The following is an 18,281-nucleotide window of genomic DNA, read 5'->3' as shown; positions in this document are numbered from 1 at the left end:
GTGGCCCGTTGCTATATGCGCTTCCCACTGATGGTTCCTGGGAGCAGGCCAATATTGTGTGTTGCAGTTAAGGTTACAGCGAGACTGGAAAAATATTGGCTGTAGCCCTGGTTCTGCAAATTGTTTGCACAGGGCATCTATTGCTATTACTAACTGAGTGCTCTGAAAGGCCATTTCAGACTGTGTGTGTGAAACGGGAAGGTGCTCCCATGGGGAGACATTGCTCTACTGGAAAGTGATTCTTTAGAGCACCTGCCACGTTAGGTGGAAAATCGCTAAAGCAACAGCCACTGGGTGATCTTATCCCATGTTACAAGGTACTAGTTGGGCTTGTAGGATGGCTGCTCTGAGCTGGGTGGAAAAAAATGAAAATTCTAAAGGGAACATACATTGGAGACTTGGACCTGTTCTCTGAAATCATTTGGTAAAGGACTCTCAGAGCAAAATAGTCACCATCAAATGGGCTGTGTTTTGCTCTGTTTCAGTTCTTTCCCACAAAAAAATAAAGGCTTCTTATTTCCCTTTTTTCTTGTACAAAACCAGAGCAATTTCTTAGTAAGGTACTCAACTATCATGGTCACACTGTGCTCTTGGGGAGAAAAAAAAAATTGCCTTCCACTACAAAATGTTTACATTGGCTGCCGAGGTTTCTCCTGATTTCCTCTGTTGGGAATGAATAATTAAGAAGTGAACTGAGAGGTGAAAAAGGCCTCTATGTGTTTAAGTCTAATGTCACAGCTTTCCAAGGACAAAGCTTTTAGTACATAGAAAGGTTTCTCTGTCAAGCAGATGAATTCAACAGCTAAGCAAGACGCCAAGAAGAGGAGTCAAACAAAGCAGAGAATTCCCAGTAGGAAGCTTTTAGTATGCACTTACGACAGGTATTGCATGAAATGGATGCAGAGCACACATATGTGGGACACACAGGCAACACACATAAGGTGTTAATAGTCTAAGCTGATGCCAAGGAAGAAAAAGAGCAGACAGGGTCAGCTACTGTTTCCTGAGCTAAATGTTCCTTTTCTTATGGTGGTCAGAGCCAGGGGTAGTTTTACAATGTGCAAAACATGCACTCGTAATTAAAATGAAACTCACACTGACAGAGAAAGGGGATGGCGAATGTTGACCTCACACGCTGCATCTGTAGAGCATTTGGGGACACATTCTTTCAGCAAAAGTGACGTTGGCTTTTGATATTCTTTTTTAATAAAAGGTGAACAAGAATAAAGTTCTGTGTTAATTTGTATGCAGTGCATGAAGCCATTTCTCAGAAGAAGGCAGTGTGGATGGTACTTTAGAATAGAGAGCTACCCCTCTATGTTTTTTAATTTTCCATCCTTCTATTTAAAAACAGGGATCTTGCCATTGCTTGAAAACAGTGGAAATAAAAACAGTAAATAGGAGAAAGGAAAAAAAAAAAACAAAACAGAAAGGTTTTACTTATCTGTTCTTGCTTTCTGCTGTTAGGCTTTTCAATACTATGTGCCCATAGCTATTTAGGCAGGTAGGTTCCCAGTGTACCTTACTAACATGTCTACCCAAGTTTGGTTTGTAATTCCCTTTGGAAATCTGTCCCTTTTGAAATGACTTGAAATAGGAGCCACTGAAAACTTTGTCCATTTTTCAGATGCACCTTGGCTGATATAGGTAGGCCTACAGAGAGAAAAGTGTGGAATTTCTGTGTTAGAACCAGTGTGCCACTGACTCTCCTTGACAGTGGATGGAAAGTCCGTATGAATACGGAGGCTCAGATCCTCAGCTGTTGAGTCGTGGCTTGAGCTGTGCTTTTCTGCTTGCCTGGGGAAAAATCTCTCCCCCGTCTTTTGAATCTAAGATTCCTGGGGAGGATGGGAAAGTCTGCTCCCTGCTCCCAGACCTCCTAGACTTTTTAATCTCCTGCAATAACCAAAGAATCAACAAGTATATCATCTTCCTCACAGTGAGATAAGATCCTTTAAGAGGCAGAGTACTCTGCCTTCCAACAAACTCATGCATAAAAGGTTAATTTAGAGCGTGCAGATATCTGTGTATGTTGGGCAGATGGAAAGCTGGAGAGATTCTTTTTATTCCTCCCATTCTCTTAGTGTTGGCTAGTGAGTGCAGGTTGAACGTATGACTTTACATTACGGAGCACCTCTCCATCACCCAGGCCTTTTGTCAATTCACCAAATGTGACAATTACAGCATTTCAGAGATGAGGCTTTCTAATCCTATTACTCATTCATCAACCTGCGGATGATAGCAGAAGCCAGATCGAACAGTGCCAAAAGAGCAGTGAGGAGCCTTCTCCAGTGCTGTGAAACTAGGCTTAGCTCAGGCACAATAGGTGTGTAATTTAAGGTTTTGTTGAGCTGAAATCCAATCACATACTTGACTGGTAGATCACAGAAAGACACAGACAAAAAGAATGAGATAATTCTACCTCACACAAACACTTGAATCCGACTTTGACTTAATAACAAGTGTGTGATCAACCTTACACTGTTTCTTTCATTTTGTTTTGTTTTTTTGTTTTGTTTTGTTTTTTTTATTTGAACCTAGAGATGGGATGGCACTGAAATACTTTACCTACTTGGGTATCAGCCAATAATATTTAAAAAAAAAATACTAGAAGGAAATGGAGGATCCTGCTTAGACAAATAAATGGAGAAAGTACAGATGCTCATTATATGAAAGAAAATATGAGAATGTAACTTCTGGGCTTAGCTCAGTGCTATCTTGTCAGCATCTGGTACCTATTGCTTTCACAAGGATGGAGAGGATCTAGCAGAAATACAAGAAGAACAAAGCTAAAAAAGTTAAACCTTGACTATAGAAGAAAAAGGTATACTGTGAACCTTACTGCAGTCTCTTTCTTGAAACTAAAATACTCGTCTTACTTTGTCCTATTTCAGGCACATATTGCAATTGAAAGAGGAATGGTGGGAGCTCTTGCAGGTGGGTGAAGCAGGTGCTGAGGTGCTGCAGCTGTGGGCCACTGCAGGTCACATAAATGTGTAGGGGAGTGGGAACATGAAGGGGAGGAATGGGGGTCTTAACCACTATCTTTTGTGGAAACGGGAAAGTGGATTCACTCTCTTCTGTGTTTAAAGAGGTAGCTTTTCATTATTTGGATTCAGTTTTCTAAAGGACAGTATTCAATACAGCCTGCTCCAGAAGCGGGCTTTATATATTAACAAAATTAAGTGTAGGGCTTGTAAGTTAAAAGCTTAGGTAGGAAAATCCTCTGCAATAGGAACATTCACATTTATGTCCATTGCCATCATCAGTGCTGTTCTTCCATATAGTGTAGCAGTCCAGCTTCTCTAGCCAAGTAAAAGTCCTCTGTCAAGACCAAACTTCAAAAAACACATTCTAATAGTTTTGGTGCCCATCTTGAGCTCTTTGAAATAAAAAGTTCTGTGGAATTAACAGTGCATGAAATTTGATACTAGCCTGTAGGTGTCGTGAGCTGGACACTCAGAAATATAGAGACCCCAAACTAGAAGAAACAAACCCGCTGCTAGGAAAAATGGCAGGAAAGGTTTAATGTTTCAGGTCTGGCAGAGGAGCAAGTGCTCTAGTATAGTGGTTGAAAAAGTTGTGGTTTTTTTAAAGTTTGCAAATCAAGAAATGCCTTCAAGACACATGACTTGAATGGATATGTAATGCTCCAAACGCCTTAGATCTAGTTACATGAGCACTGGGTCACTACCATGCGATCAGCACAGGGGCTGCCCATGAATGTGGGCAGGGCATAACTCACGTGGAAGCCAGTTGTCAGAGCTAAGCTGCAGCAACAGGTAACACTTGTGCTGTCGTTGTGCCAAAACAAAGGAGCCAAGCCCTGGTGTCAGTAATGCAGTGACTGGGGAAAAACAAAAACCAAAAAACCAAACAAAACCAAGAAGTTCAGAGAGATAAAAAGGAAGGGGAATCCTGGGGGTCAAAGAGTTAAAATGAAGTTTGAAGCTTGTCATTAGCCTTAAGAGACCAAAATCCAGGCAATGTTTTGCTAAAGAAAAAGTAAATAATTGACCAATTTGCAGGATATTAGACTCAAAAGCATAAAGAAAAAATATCTGTGGAAAGATTTTTTTTTTTTAAAGTGAATTAGTGGAGGAAAATCCCATAACAATGAAACTTGTCTTCAAACATGACAGAGAGAGACAGATATTTACAGTGGTTCGTATGAATATGAGGAGATTGAGACATGTTCCAAACAGAGGGGAAAAAAGAAGATATCTACCACGCAGTATAATCTGAGAAGCTCAAATGGAGTCTGAAGTGGTTCCCAAACTGCAGAGATCTCATAAACATAGAGATTTCATTCAGCAATATAAACTCTGACATTTGACCAGACAATTGCCTTGGGGGCATTAGCTAAAATAGCGTCAGCTTTAAAATTGAAATATGAACTTCTGAAGGCTTTGGTAGTTGCTTTCCAGTGATACTGAGACAACCAATGTGAATAGTGGCTGCTGGATATATCAGCATCTCTAATTTAGGAAGAGGCTGGTGATTTTGGCTATATTTAGCAGCAGACACCCTCTCATCTAAAAACGTTCTTTCCCTTTTGTTTTTCATAAGTAGGTAGCTCAGTTGTCTTTCACCAACCTGGAGACAGGTATAGCTTTCACCACCCTTTTTGCCTGTCAAGAAGCCAAACAGCATGGTTGTTAATGGTGCATAGCAGAATTAGGGAGCTGGGGCGGCGGTGCTGCTTCTTGGATGTGGCATTCGCAAGGGTGATCCCGGGGAGGCTGGATCCTTCCACGGCCTGGGGAGTGCCTGCGCAGGGTAGCACAGAGGTCACTGTCATCTTCCACGTTTTGGGGAGGAGGCAACAGGCATTTACCCTCTCACCCAGCATGTGGTTTCTAGAATTCTTTTTTCTACTAAAATACAGTTTGGGTTCCTTTGTGCTGCAAGCCTCAGCCTTCGAGTGGCAACCCACTGTGGAGCAGACCCTGAGGGTGAGCGACAGTTGCCAGAAAAAATGCAATTGTCGGTGGTCTCTGGGGGCTGCAAGTGCTCTCTGTGGGAGTTGTTTGATGTCACTGACCCCACACTGAATCAGGAGGGGAAGGAGGAAACTCGTTCAGCACTATCTGTGTAAGTACATCTGCTAACGACCTGTGCCTGGTAGTGTAAATGTATGCACAGTTCAGCACTTCAGCAAGTGCTCTCCCATTATAGACATGCATGCGCACTGCTATTGTATTTTTAATAGGCCTGCTCTTTTCGTGATGTTATACAGCTTGAAAATCCTTCCCAGATAAACAGCGAAAAAATAAATTTGTTGCTGCTAGTTTCTCGATATCCTGGATAAACAAGAATGGTACTGGTTTTAGTTTGCTTTAGGCTATGCAGGTGAGCACCTGCTTACGTGGGTAAGCATCTGACCCCATCTCTCCTTCAGCTACCAAATCAATTGCCCGGACAGCTATGTGACTTTCCTGCTTTTGTCCAATATAATAAAGACAGTCAGCCAAGCCAGCTTACAGATCATGCTGCCTTCCTAGCTTTGTGTGCTCCCAATACAAGGAGAACATAAGGACCTGTTTCGGTAGTACTGTCAGTATGGTCCCGTAAACTCCATAGTTCTCTCTGCACACCAGCTCCTGGTGTCACAGGTCTCTGCTGACTTCAGCAGGACAGCATGAGGGGAAGAGAGGTACCTTGGTAATTTGCCTGTGTGCTGCACATCTGTACTGGATGTCTTTGGCCAGGTGTTGGTAGGAGGGATGGCCTCTGAGAAGAAACCAGGGGCTGCCCCATGCCAGACACAGCCAGAACCAACTCTGCAATGGACCCATGGCAGGGCACAGCTGACCCCATCAGTGAAGCTGGTGGCACCTCTGTGAAAATGTATTTAAGAAAGGGCAGAATGCTGCACAGGCAGTGAGGAGTGAGGAAAAAAAGTGTGAGGAAATAGCCCTGAGAACACCAAAGTCAGAGAATAAGGAGGGGGAGGAAGTGCTCCAGGTGATTCCCTGCAAACCATGGAGAGGACCACAATGGAGAAGGTATTTCCCAGCATCCCATTGAGCACTATGCCAGAGCAGATATCCACAGTGCAGCCCATGGAGGCCCCCATGCTGGAACAGTTGGACATTTCCCAAAGGAACTACAGCCCATGGAACAGGTTCTCCTGGCAGGAGCTGTAGCCGTCATGGAGAGCCCATGCAGGAGCAGATTTATCTGGAAGTACTGCAGTCCATGGAGGGATCCACACTGGAGCAGGGAAAAGTGTGAAGCAGAAAGAGTTGGCAGAGAGGAACTATTAGGGACTGACTGCAGCCCCTGTTATTCCTTCTGCACTGCTCAGGTGAGGGTGAGATAAAGGAGTTGGGAACAAAGGAGTGAAATTGAGCCTGGGAAAATGGGGGAAGGTGTTTTAGTTTTTGCTTCTCATTATCCATATCCATTTTAATTAGCAATCAATTAAACTAATTTTTCCCAAGTCCAGCCTGTTTTGTCTGTGACACTGATTGGGAAGTGACCTCCCTGTCTTTATCTTGACCCATAAGCTTTTCCATCTTGTTTTCTCCTGTGCAGTTGAGGAGGGGAAGTGAGAGAGCAGCTGGGTGGGCATCTGGCCAAGGTCAACCCATCACCACAATATATGAGTTTCAGTAGGAAGAGGGGTCTGAAGTTGAGTTGTATAACTTTAACCAAGCATACATCAAATATTCTTGTGTCTACTCAGAGTGTGCAGTTTTGGCACTCTCCAGACAGTAAGGTGGAGTATGTGTTATAATGCGACAGATTTGTTCCTTCTGTAACTTCTCAAACGAAAACAGCCAGGACAAACACAACTTCTGTCCCCTTGCCTCTCTTTCATCCTCCCTTTGCCCTGCCCTCTATGGCCCTTTGCCAACCTGTGTGAGGAGTGGCAGATCCAGCTGCCTCACTAAAATCCTGCTCGCTGCAGCAGCCTTTGCAGTCAGCCACCATGGGCCAGTGGTGGATATTTTAGCATGACTCTTTTTGTCTTCATACTCTTTCCCTTGGTTCTTTGTCAAAGTCTACGAAAAGCTCTTGAGGGCCACAGAACTGGGGTCAGGTTTGGCCTCAAAGAAATTTAAGTACCATGTTTCTGTCTCTGTAGATCCCAGATCATTGCTGTCTGTTGCTGTAAAGTGTCAGACTCTGTATTGGTTGGTAACTAACAGCAGCAACACTTAACGAAGTTGAGTGAGGATGATGTTTAAGCATTTCTCATCCTAAGGAGCTACCATGGCAGCTGTGGAAGGCTCCTATAGTCTGGGTGTGCTCTGAATAACCTCTCTCACTATGGTTCACATTAAAAATTTTGATTATCTGTCAGACTGCTGCTCCCCTTCTCTTGAGCTATCAGAGTTGCAACACTCTGTAGAAGTCATTTACTTGCCAGTGGTACCGTTAGCCCTTTGTGAACAATTAAGCTGAGGTCGGAGGTTATAATATATCAAATTTGCGGACTGTATTAAATTTTATTTTTACTGAAAGGAACTTTTTGTCTCTTTTATCAGGAGGAAAATTAAGCTGTGAACTGGAATTCCATCAGGCTGTCTACTGTGAAGCCCTGTGGCTTTAGCAAAGGTGCAACAGTGGTCAGAAATGACACTCAGAAGGTAAATTTATTTCTTTTTTATTAAAAAGGATAAGTTATGACCTGTACAGTATATCTTAAAGAAGGAGGGAAGTTAACATGATACACTGTATTTTCTCATTTCTTTTAAAAAGCCTGATCTTGCAATGTGCAGAGAAGTTCTGGATGGGAGTTAAGGGGGAGCTGAGCTACCACTGAAGTTGCAGGGTACAGACATGTCCACCCTCCATGCCTGCCCCAGTGGCAACAGCCTCTGTTTCTGGTTATTAGATGAAATGCTGGAGGTTCTCTTCTGTTCTGAACAGGTCATGGAAGTGTGAGCTAGATATTCTGCCTGTCTCATTATAAATGTATGAGCAGTTCAGGATTGGCTCTTGGAAAAAATTTTCTGTTTGATTCTGGAGTTGAAAGTTTATTGAGGTAAAGTTTTTAAAACCTTTGAAAACACATCTTCAGTGTGGACCTCTTCTCTCACCAAACTCACTAGGAATTTTGCCATTTTGGATCGCTTTCAAAAGTTCTGTTCAAATTTACTGTCTTTGTGAATTTTTGCCATTCTAAAGAATTGCTATTTAATAAACGGAAATAAGTTTATTATCAGACAAAACTACAGTGAAACCCTGTGTCATTCTCTGGTTTCCAGAGAACGGATGTTTTGGGATCTAAATACCAAGTAAGAAATTCCCAGACGCACTGGATATCTGGTCAGCACCCAGCCAGGCTGACGCTGGCTTTCACCTCTCCGGAGCTGTATTCTCTAGTTTAGGGGAAGGATTGTCTTTTGGACCTAAACATGTAAGTATGTACTCATTCTCTTCATACAGTTATATGATAGCTCCTTCTGTCTTGCACATATATCAAACTATATGTGCGAGCCTCAGTAACTTGCATGCTGATCTTGTCACTGTTTGCATGCATCTGGCCAGCTGCACTTTACACCCGGACATGTTTGATTTTGTGTGCAGTGGCTGATGATATCAAATTAGGCTGCAAAGATCCAACGACCTTTTCATTTTTCTGTAAGATTAAAGGTTTGCCCTGCTATATTTCTCATGGATTTCTCCTCCCCTCTTCGCTGCACAGTGTTATGTTCCACTCATCCATATCTCCTGTGTTTCCACCCTAAAGAAGGCGGAATTTCAACAGCAAGAAAAGGGATTCTATTGTGCTCTGTATAATTTGAAAAACACCCTGTGGGATGAATTGTGCAATTTTAATATTCATTATCTCAAATGTAGACAATAGAGTAGACCATAGTAGGAAGGACTGATTAGCAGATCAGTGAAGATAGTTTTTTCAGCTTGGCACATTATTTGGTGATAAGCACGTGAAACAGTTTCTCAAGACCTGAATCTTTGGTATTCAAAAATGCAATGTAATGGCTGTGTGGGAACCATCCTTCAGTAAACACATACATGTGAGCTCACGAGCCATGCACTGACAGCACTGACTTCCTTTGTAAATTTTGGGCCTTACTGGTTAGCAGTTGAGACCAAGAGATTTCTGTGGCTCCCTCCAACCCTGAATGAAAGACTGGTTCAGAAGGGAGAGGGGAAGGGGAGTATGCAATCAGTCCATAAAGTGAATGGTAATGTTTCAATTACAATTCTATTGTTATTCTTCCTATTTGGCTGTTTGGGTTGTGAAGTTTGCATATTCATTCTTTTAATTCTTACAAAGGTTTTGTTGTTGGTTTTTTTGTTTGGCAAAAGTTTGACTCCAAAAAGAGGGCAAACTTGTCATTAACAAGGAAGTAAGGGGAGGAAAGAAAAATGGACTGTTTTCCCTATATTCAAAGATTTCTGCAGGGTAAGGATACGAAGTGGGTATAATTTTGTTGAAATAGAGATACAAAGATTTTTTTTGTAGACAAGTGCAAGTGAAATTATGTGTGGCAGCACAATTTGGGAGTGTAATGAAATTTAGCCAAACAAAAAACTCCTCTAACCATCACCCAATGCAGAGTGAGCTGATAATTTTTATAAAGGCTGCAGTACTTTTCAGTTCCCTTTTCCAAATGAAGCTTTCCAGGGTATTCATTCTGTTAAAAGCACCAGTGAAATACAGCACTACATACTGAATTAATTCCTTTCCCACAGAAGACATGTATTCATAGTATTTTTTATTTGTTTCTTTTTTAGCAAATAACATATAATTCAGAGCAGACTTCCAGCTCCTGTGAAAGAGAGAAGGTGCTTTTGCTTCACACAACCTTTGCATCTAAGGAAGTAAGTTGATCTCCTTTTAGAAACACTGTCACAAATACAACCTTCTTGACTAGGTCTTTATATCCTCCTGTCAAGCATTATTCTCATGACATGGACACTTCTCAAGGTTTTGTGTCAGTATGGATTAAACTCATAAGAGCATGCAGAGACAGTGTGCAAAGCTGCAACATCTTCCATCTCCTTGGCTGCTTTGAGAGAAAATGGAATTCCACTTCTTGCTTGGAGGTCAGGACAGTGTTAGAGGTCTTTCTTCAAGCCTAAGCCAACCTCAGGTGTCCTGGGAGATGCACATGTACTAGAGCAAACAGGAGTAGTGCATGAGTATAGACCAGGGCTTGGAAAACGGGGTTAAGGATGATTTGAGGAACGTTTTCTTTCATTGTAGAGTTAAAGCCATAACTGTCAATTCAAGCAGCAGTGCTCTGATGCCTTCTCAGAATTATGGTGTTCTGTGCACCTACTACACATGATCAGGGAGTGGGGGGAGTCCACTGCAGACTCCACTCATGTAAGCTGTCTCCAGCTGTCACTAGAGATACTGAAAAGCAAGTCACCATCACAGGTATTTCCTACTGCCGTCAGATGATGTGTAGTGACTAAAAGAGCTGCCAAGGATGAGAAAAGAACAGGCTGCAACAGCCAATACTTAATAAGTGCATCCTGAGATTTTTCAGAGTAATTTCCATATTTATACATACTATATTTTAATATGGCTGTGCTTGCCCATCTACTTTTTTCCTAGCCTATGCTGTCTCTAGGCCTGAGAACTTTGTCTTTCTATTGTGCTCTGTCTTACAGGCATAGTATAATGACAAACCAATTCCCCTGCTTCCTAGTTAATGAATAGTCTGTATTTTTTTTTCAGGCAGGAGTGTTAAAGAACGCCTAGCTTTCAGCTATTAAAAATATTCAGTGAAATTTATGACAGATTTTCCACTTCTTCCTTCCTGCTGCACATAATCTTCAAGATCATTAAAGGGAAATTCTGAGATTTTCCATGCTCAGTGCTAATGTAGCACTTGTTTCATAATGAAGCTTGAAATGGTGGGTTTTTGCTCTGCACACGATTAATGCTAAAGTCCACATCCTTATCTGATAGAAAACACCAAGAGCTCCACTGAAGTAAATGACATTAGGATAATTTGCATCGGTTGAGGATGTGGCCCTATATCTGGTTGACATTATCATGCCTGCTACAGTATAGACACCAGCTGGGGTGCTGTTGTTTCATTCCTATGTGGGGTAGGAAGGGCCTCAGTGGGGGAGCATGAAAGTGGAGAACGGCCATTACTAGCACAAGTTAGGAATGAGCTGTTTGAAGTATAAGTTTAAAATAAAAAGGAAAACTCAGCATAACATAGTGAGATGCAACTGAAAGGATGTGAACTTGGTGAGGTTGCTCCGCTTCATGTTACTCTAGAGGGATTAGTCCTTAGAACAGTTCCTCCAGCCCAAGTCTGTGATCAGGGATGGGAAACTTCTCCCATGCCCTGGGGTTTTCAGGTCAAATTAAACTGCTTAAGGGCTGTACCTCAAAGCCATATGGAGGCTCTAACTACTACTATGAAAAATGCCCTGTTTCTCAGGTGGAGCTGGCAGGAACCAGTTCTTCAGCAGCTGGATTGGCTTTCTATTTGCATTTGGATGAAAACCAAGAGGTTGCTTTTTTTCTCCCTGACTTTGGATATAACTATCTCTCCTCTTTTAAGCTGTCCTACTTCTTAAACATTAGTGCTCTTTGTAGTGCTGTAGCTACCTGGTTCTGGGCTTTTTTTTCAGAACACTTGTGCCATATTCTCCACTGGATGAGTCTTGCTAGAGGCACTGTCTCCCCTCCAGCATCTTGTCTCTGTGACACAATGGAAAATTTCAGGATTCTTATTCTGTCCAGCATGACCAAAATAGCTGCACAATATGGTATGCATTTTTAGTAGGTTACAACTGTGTTCCTTGAGCTGAAGGAAGAGAGCCTAGATAGCAAAAGACCTAACGTTTTTACGCAACTTTTTTTTTTCCCCAAATAAATTTTTGCAGTAGCTTTTCATTAGCAATCTTCAACAAAATAAATAATGCAGCTGCTGTTAAAATATGAACAGAATTCCTATTGAATTGAATGAGGTCAGATTGGGGCTCCAAGTGAAGGTCAGTTCAATTTTTAGTTCTTTCTTGCTCCTTCTTGCCCAATCCAGCACTTACACATAGGAAAGTTGGCCAGCTGTGAGATGGCGATTTAAGAAGGATGGGTATGTGTCAGGATCCATCGCTCCAGCTGTCTCAGGCTGTTCTGGTGAGCCAGAGGTTTGTGCTTTTCAGCTCAAGGATAGGGAATTACAAATGTGTGCTGAAATAGAAGCCAGAGTTCAGGGTGAGGACACAGTAGAACAAAGCCCATTGGTATGGGAGAATTATAATAAATGGCATGAACAAAGCATGATCATTTCAAGTTCTTGCCAAATGTGACTTGTAATTGTCACTTTTCTTGGGAATATGGCCTTGCTACCAAAAAAAAAGAAAAAAAAAAAAAAAGAGAGAAGCTGGTGATCTTTTTGGAATTAAAGGTTTAGGATATGACATGGGGAATTAGGCTTGGGCCTCCCTTTAGCACAAATGTTGACCTCCATGCATCGTTCTGAAAATAAACCCTATCCCCTATCCCCAATTCAGTTGTGGTTTTTTTTTTCTTCCACTGAAGAAGAAGCATAGATGTCACTGAGGAGGAGAGTAGATTGGAAACTTTTTATGTTGCTTTCAAATGCAGTTGTAAAACTGACTGATGACATGTAGGTGTCTGCACCCAAAATATTTACAGATCAAACTGTATGGGTGCTTAGTTTTTATGGTGACAATAAAATATTGCTTAGTATTTCCTGGTAAATTTTTAGGCCTCAGTAATTATTATTAAAAAGAGAGGAAAACACTAAGATATAGCTTAATTGAGATTATAATTCATAAACCCTGCTTTTTTACCATGGATTTACAGTCAAAAGACTGTTCAGTAACATTCAGGTCACTTCAACAATCTATATCATAAGCATGTGCTTTTGGCAAGTAGCTCCACTGAAGTCTGGGCAAGTGATGATGAAACTTTGAAGTCAACAGGAGCATGAGGTGGCACCGAAACATATGCGGAACACTAAATTGTGACTCTCAACATCAAGTCTCACTGCAGCACTAGGTGTGATTTGGATTCTCTCAGCCTCAGTTTCCTTCTGTGTAAAGAGCAATGATCTCTTTTGTGAGGTTCTTTGACATCTGCAGAAGAGGAGTAGTGTAAAAAAGACTTGCTTGCTATTATGCATATCTTTAAAACAAAGCTTAATGCTCCAGTGCTTTGCTGGATGTGAATGTGCTTAGCACTTTGTGTGATCAAGCTGTAGATTACATAGGCAGTGGTTTGTAATAAGAGCCTTATCAGTAACAAAAACCCTTCTGTCATTATCAGACAAGCAACAATCGTATTTTAAAATGGTTGCCAAATGTGTTTATTTGAAGATGGTTGTTTCTAGCATGGCTCCACCATTGTGTGGCAAGTGTTCAATTGCTTCCCACTAAAGCCAACATTTATAGCTTGGAAAACTCTGTTAGATAAATGTCAGTTTCTGCCATAATTTGTGGAATCAATACAAACTGAGTCAAAGAATCACAAACAGTAATGTGAAAATAAAATGATCTGTGTTATGGTTTTTAAGTAAATGATGATAAACTAATAAATGCCATTAGCTGCTGCCATTACTTTGTTGAATTTAGCTGATGTTACTGTGTTGACTTTAAAAGCTATCAGCTTAACTATATAAATCCATTTGACATGTCTTTATTCAGATAAAACTTTAATACTGCAAGTGTAGCAAATTAGATGCAAATGCTCTTTTTATTTTAAGTATATTTAAAGCTGCCTTTTCAATGCAAATTTTACAGGAAATCTCAACAAGCTAGGACAGACATCTTAGCTGTCAGCGTGCAGCACTTTCATTTCGGTCTCAGGCATGGGAGCTGCGTTTTGTCCCTGCAGACTGAGATAATTAAAACTACAGAGAGATGGTTTTAAATATACATGATACACAGTTACTTAAATTGTGGGATAATGCATAAATGCAGGCCTTAACATTTTTGATAGCACAACACTGACCGGATAATACAGCAGAGTGGATTGTAGAGAAAAAAAATATTTTTGTGTAAACAGTTTAATGGTTTTTTTTTTTTTTTACTTTTCACCTAGATTACTGTGGAGGCATAGAAATACCAATTTAAAACCTGGGCTGTGAATGCCCTCATTAAAAAGATACAGATACTAATAACTTTTTTTTTTTTTTTAATTATGCTTTAACTTCTTTGGTTTTGAGCAGTCCATAACCTCCTTGGAATACATATCTATTTCAGCTTTCGTTTGCTGAACCCCCTGAATGAGTTTATCCAAACAATGTGAATTTACTCAGATCTTTTTAAAATCCCACATCTCTTGTGGTTGATAAAGCTGACTTTAGCTAAGAAGAGTTGGATCAGGGTGATTTAAATTTCACAGTGAAAATGATAAGGGCTTTACTAGAAATAATAAGCACATTCAAATACTGTCATGGGCAAACAGTTGAATGTGCAGTGAGAAATTTGGCAAGGCTAGTCTTTTTCAGTGTTGATTTAATGAAGTAATGGATAGTAAAATAGAAAAAAAGAGAGACTTGCATTCAGAGGTAAACTTATGTTAATTCTATATCAGTAGTTTTATAAAGCTTTATTCATTAAAAAGCAGCATTAATGCTCTAATAACTTTTAAAATGTCACGCTGTTTAAAAACAACAAAAACCTCAAACCAACCCACCAGCTAGGGAAGAAGAGTCTATTTTGGCAGCTCTCTACAAACTGGTTGAGTGATACCCTATTATTGTCATGAACCGCATGTCAGTTTGTTGAGCCTGAGGATAACTTGTGTTTCAGGGAAAGAAAAAGAAAAAAAAAAAAACAACCCACATCTACTTAAGCTCCAGGGCAAACAATAATGGTCCACAGTTTAAAATCGTTTTGAACATTTGCTTGTCCATTTAAACAACACAGAGCCTCACCTTTCTCATTCAAATTTAGTGGGGAATCTGCACAGCCCCAATTGCAAAGGAAGGCTTGTCTGGAGCTGTTACATTTGCAGGATCAAAAGGTTCAAATCTATGAATCCAGATGTGCTTTTGAGTGATACGGCCAGCATGGCTATTGAATAGGGCAGGCGGGAGGGGAGCGGGGCAGCACGGCAAGGAGCAGAAGGCGAGATTATTTTTTGAGGCAGTCGTTCAAACGCTTTATAGCCGTCATTAACAAGGTTTGTGTACGGCAAGGAACTGGCACCCAGAATTAGTGAGGTCTGACCAGTAAGGCATCTGGCAAAAAAATAAATCTACTGTGTATGGCACTTTCAAGAAGGGGCGAGAGAGAAGAAAAGGCAAGAAACATCACTGTGTTGCCAAAGGGCTGAGGTTAAGAATCCCTCTGTGCAATTTAACAGTTTTTAATTCCTACATTTTAATGCCTCGCAGGCCATTGTGTCAGTCTACTTTAGCTCCTTCAAGGAGCCATCTCACTGCTGCCAAGTGGATTAGCTCTCCGAGGGGCTGCCGGCTCCCCCCCCGTTTAGGGATTGCATCCATCACCTCCGCCTGCGCATACTCGCTGCTGCCCTCCGAGCCCTGGTACTCGCTCCACCCCCAGGTTTGGGCTTCCCTAACCCTCGGCGCCAAAGGCTGCAGCGGCTGATGCTACCGCCCGGCAGTCTCTAAGTGGGATAAGCTTTGTTTTTCACAGGTGCCCCTATGATCTTTCTTTTCTTTTCTTTTTCTTTTTTTTTTTTTTTTTTTCCTTAAGGAAGGTGGTAAAATCCTAATAGAAGGCTTCCTGCCATCGGTGGAGGGAAGAAACGGTCATTAGCAGGCAGGGAGAGATCAATATTCCTGCCCAACCTTTCTGGTTGCAGTTCCAGTCAGTAATTATATAGCAGTTATAAATCCATGAATATCGTGTACAAGGAAAAACTAATCTCTTCAAAACAGCTTATTTCCATAGTTAATGACCAGAGAACTACAACTGACTTTGTCACCGACAACTTCTTTGTGTTTGGGTAGGATTTTTTAGGAATAAATTTATTCGAAGGTTAAAAAGATATAAATACTTACGAGTTAAAATTCCCCCATCCACCATCACACACATATTTCCTGCATTTGGCTCATTACCGGACAAGTATGTCCTTTAAGACCCAGAGATTAATGAGGCATTTTACGAGACTAATACATTTTAAATTCTAACACTGGAGTTAGCATCTATAATTGTACAATTATACGTTCGTTTAGATTTTTTAAAGATAACTAATCACAGGTGACTAGAACTGTGTGAAGAGGCAGAATTGATGTTTCTTCTGCTGTAAGAGTACTAAATCATGCAGGAATTGAAATTGTTTTCCTCATGACAGATAGCTCAGGCAAGATTAGTCAGTCACTGTTTCAGATATAATGCTTTTTTTATTACGCATACTTTATGTGGGACTATTATATTTGCAACGTATATTTCTGCATACAGCAAATTAACTATTGTGTAATGCAAGGACCAAGAAAGAGTATCATTAGTCCTTGCTATCCCGCAGTTTTGAGCAGCTGGTGAAATATATACCAATCACCCAACAGCTAGCTTCATGTTAACATGTATAACAAAGGCTGAACGATTCCTGTTTGACAGAACTTTACCATGTAGTAATAAATAAGGCTGAATTATTGATGGTGATAACTGCTAATATTATTATGACCTCAATTAAGTGCTTTTTTCAGACACATTAGCAACAAAAGGTCTTCTCTTTGCTCACTGCTGGTTTTTTCAAGTTCCACTTTACATTAAAATCGAATTGATCAAACCTATTTGCCATTTCGCTGTGAGTGGATAACCATAATGGGTAATCTATCAGCATGGTGCTCCCCTTAAAGCTATTAACACCTTTTGTTGTTTTACTCAAGTTTCTAAACGTGCTGAGAGGTTCAAAAAGGCAAACCCTACAATCTGTTAGGATTGCACAGAGCTGTGACTTGTGGCACTCTTTTAATTACCATACTTTTAAAACTCTACGGTTAAATACTGATATTTCTGACACTAAGTAAGTCTTTATTTACTTATGAAGCTGTGAGACAGCTAAATTAAAGCTGATTAGCAAGATGGCAGCTCCACTGCTTGCAGCTGAGGTGAGTTTAGCTGCAGCATGGCATCTCCCCACAGCTCGCTGCTTGACTCTTAGTCACTGGGGCTGAGATCACTCAGCAGCAAGGCAAATAAAGGGAGCTTAGTTTTTTGCCCTTTGGCAAATTGGCAAATTGTGTTAGTTAGATGGATATGTGTGTGTAGCGTGGAGCAGTCTGTTTGTTTGTGAGAGAGCTTTTATAAAAGGCAGAGGGAGATAATTTCTGGGGACAGGCTGTATAGTGTGTATGCTTGGGGAGTTGTGGGATTACACGCATTAAAAAGTGAAGAGCTAATGAAATAATCAGAGGAAGACTAAATAAACTGGAGAATACAAGTATGGACCGGCTGTCTCCTGAAGGTTGTCCCTCTTTTCACTTGAGTCTTTGCTGAAGATTTATGCCTTTCTGGAACCATTCCTCAGGTTTGAGCGACTGGATTTTGGAGATTTGCCTTATTAATACTTGTATGGGGCTGAATGGCAAAAGACAGAGGGAATTCCTCGTTTACGCATTCACATCAAGCCTGGGCTAAGAGCCCTGTTTGTATAATGCTAATGTAAAGGCTAAGTGAAAGTAGGTGGTGCCTGTGTTCACCAGCACAAAACCCTGGTTGGTGACAATTTCAACAGAAAAGCCAGGGCAGAGTGACAGAATAAGCAGGGAAGTCCTTTATGGCTCACGTTTTCCGTGTTAATTTTTTTTCTTCCCCTCCTTTTTTTTTTTTTTTTTTTGGGGGGGGGGGGGGGTGGTGTGTCCGTGTGGTTTGTTCTTGCTTTCTGTTTGGTTTTTAATTGTCTGTTCGATTGCAGTGCTAGTAGCATCAGTGAGAGTGTCCTACTCGTGGAGAGGGATAAGCCCTGCTGGAGCCTGGCACCCTCCATGACTTGTGTTGTGGGAGGGAGCTGCTGCCCATAGGGAGCAGAGGCCCCTGTTCCATTGTGGGTTCAGGAGAAGGGGGAGCAGCTCGGTGGGAACCTTTGTGCAGGGTTTGCACAGTGCGTGTAGGTTCCGTGAGAGAGCACAGTTCATTTCCCTTAATGGGAGCCTGGCAATCAAAACGCAGCCTTGGACCGTACAAGCCTGTTGCCTGTGTCATTTCATGCAAGAGTCTCATGAGTTCATTCATAATTATTCTTACATCAAATTTTTTAATTGCAGAGTGCCACAAATGAACACAGGGATCCCAGTTCATTGCTGGCATAAGGAGAGTCAGTGCCAGTGATTTAAACCAAGGTTGCACTTCTTGTGACGTTAATACCAGCAGTGGTTTGGGCCCTTTTG

General features: G+C 41.2%; 1 long non-coding RNA gene across 1 annotated transcript in view; it reads left to right on the top strand.

The window, feature by feature from the left end:
* Window positions 1–2,895: 2,895 nt before the first annotated feature.
* LOC141963812 (uncharacterized) overlaps window positions 2,896–18,281 on the top strand; it is an 82,353-nt gene continuing 66,967 nt past the window's right edge. Inside the window, exons 1-4 of the long non-coding RNA XR_012634212.1 lie at window positions 2,896–2,937; window positions 7,497–7,598; window positions 8,220–8,371; window positions 9,718–9,804. This is a non-coding gene — a long non-coding RNA (uncharacterized LOC141963812). The remainder of the gene's footprint in view (window positions 2,938–7,496; window positions 7,599–8,219; window positions 8,372–9,717; window positions 9,805–18,281) is intronic.

This window comes from Athene noctua, chromosome 9 (assembly GCF_965140245.1).
Source record: "Athene noctua chromosome 9, bAthNoc1.hap1.1, whole genome shotgun sequence".
NCBI classification, from domain to species: domain Eukaryota; kingdom Metazoa; phylum Chordata; class Aves; order Strigiformes; family Strigidae; genus Athene; species Athene noctua.
The sequence above is the reverse complement of the archived record's forward strand: the minus strand, read 5'-3'. Positions and strand labels throughout refer to the sequence as shown.